The sequence below is a fragment of the Manis javanica genome, chromosome 8 (assembly GCF_040802235.1).
Source record: "Manis javanica isolate MJ-LG chromosome 8, MJ_LKY, whole genome shotgun sequence".
NCBI lineage: Eukaryota > Metazoa > Chordata > Mammalia > Pholidota > Manidae > Manis > Manis javanica.
The window spans coordinates 82,852,867-82,854,755 of NC_133163.1; the positions used below are offsets into that span (position 1 = coordinate 82,852,867).

Sequence of the window (1,889 nt, forward strand, 5' to 3'; positions counted from 1 at the left end):
AATGTAGCTTTGTGCTCCCAGAGCAGATCTCCAGAGGTAGGTATTCAGCAGTCCCAGGCCCTCCACTCCCTCCCTGCTCCATTTATCTTCCTCCATTCAGTGAGCTGGGGTGGGGGAGGGGCTTGGGTCCTGTGGAGCCACAGCTCTGGTACGTTACCCCTTTCAGCGAGGTCTGCTCTTTTCTCCAGGTGTGTGTAGTCTGACACTGTCCTCTTTCCTGTTGCTCTCTCAGGATTAGTTGCACCAACTATGTTTTCTAATTGTATCCAGTTTTAGGAGGAAGCCTCTGTCTCTCCTCTCACACCGCCATCTTTTTTTTTTTTTTATTCTCTTCGCACGTGAAGAATTTCTGGAACCCTTCTTTGCTGAGTAAATGGATCTTAACAACAGATCTGTAGTGACTGAGTTTATTTTACTAGTATTTTCTGGACAGTGGGATCTTCAGGTTTTCTTTTTGGGAACCTTTTCTTTGATCTATGTTGCTACCATGCTGGGACACCTCATCGTGGTCACTGTGACATTTAGTCCCACTCTCCATTCTCCCATGTATTTCTTCCTTGGAAACCTGTCTGTTTTGGACAAGTGTCTCTCCACTGTTACCATGCACAAGATGATCACAGATTTTCTCACTGAACACAAGACCAGCATGTGGTGCTGCATGCCCCACGTGTTCTTTATGCACTTCTTTGGAGGGGCTGAGATGACTCTTTTGATAACCATGGTCTTTGCACTATAGGACAATCATGAGCCCTAGGCTGCCAAATAGGTTTGTGATACTTTCATGAGTAGCTGGTTTTATACACATCACGAGCCAGATGATTTTAACAGTGAATTTGCCTTTCTGTGGCCACAATGTATAGACAATATATTTTGTGACCTTCCCCTTGTGATTAAGCTTGCTTGTGTTGAAACATATACTCTGGAATTATTTGTCATTGCTGACAGTGGGCTGCTCTCATTTATCTGCTTCTTCCTACTGCTTGTCTCCTACACTGTCATCCTGGTCACTGTATGACAGAGACCATGTGGAGGGCTCTTTAAGGCTCTGTCTATGTTGTCTGCCCGTATCACTGTGGTCACTCTGTTCTTTGGACTTTGTATCTTTATCTATGTCCGACCATTCAAGAGTTTCACAAGCAATAAAATCCTTGCTATGTTTTATACTGTTATCACACCTTTACTGAATCCTATTATTTACACCCTGAGAAATAAGAAAATGCAAGGGGCCATGAGAAAGTTATGGTTCCAACACAGAACATCTAGATTTTAGCACTATATGATTAACACAACTTTTAAATACTAGGCTCATAGAATTTGAATGGATTATACATAACACATGGTTCCACTCTCATAGCCAGTACAGAAAATAAATAACAAAATATTTTAAATTCACAATTAATGTTGTTGTAACACATTAACTATAGTGATCCACAGCAAAATAAACATATGAAATCATTGAATATTTTCCTTAGACATTCAACATATATTTATTAGTGAAGAAATAAATGACAAAATATGCAATGAATACTATTTGAGATTATTTTAATAGATATGGATTGCTAATAAAATTCATAAACTTATTCTACCTTTAAGTGAGCCACAAACTTAAACAAACCATGATTGAAATAATGTTAACAATAGGAAAAATATAATTATAGTCTCTTGAACCAATGAGACAAAAAATAAGAATAAATAATTAAATTTGACACTATAGGGAATATAAGATGCCAGAGTGAATATAAGATATCAGAGGGGAAAAAAACAATAGAAGGTGAATTTCAATAACCGTATTAAGAGCACCTTTGAAACCAAACACTCCGAAAAATTGTCATAAATGTACACAGTTGACAATGAAACCTCAATAAATAAAAGCAGAGGCATATTTCTCG

General features: G+C 38.2%; 1 pseudogene; it reads left to right on the plus strand.

The window, feature by feature from the left end:
• The first annotated feature begins 373 nt into the window (after positions 1-373).
• On the plus strand, positions 374-1,270 carry LOC108399711 (olfactory receptor 4L1-like; annotated as a pseudogene).
• Positions 1,271-1,889: the final 619 nt, after the last annotated feature.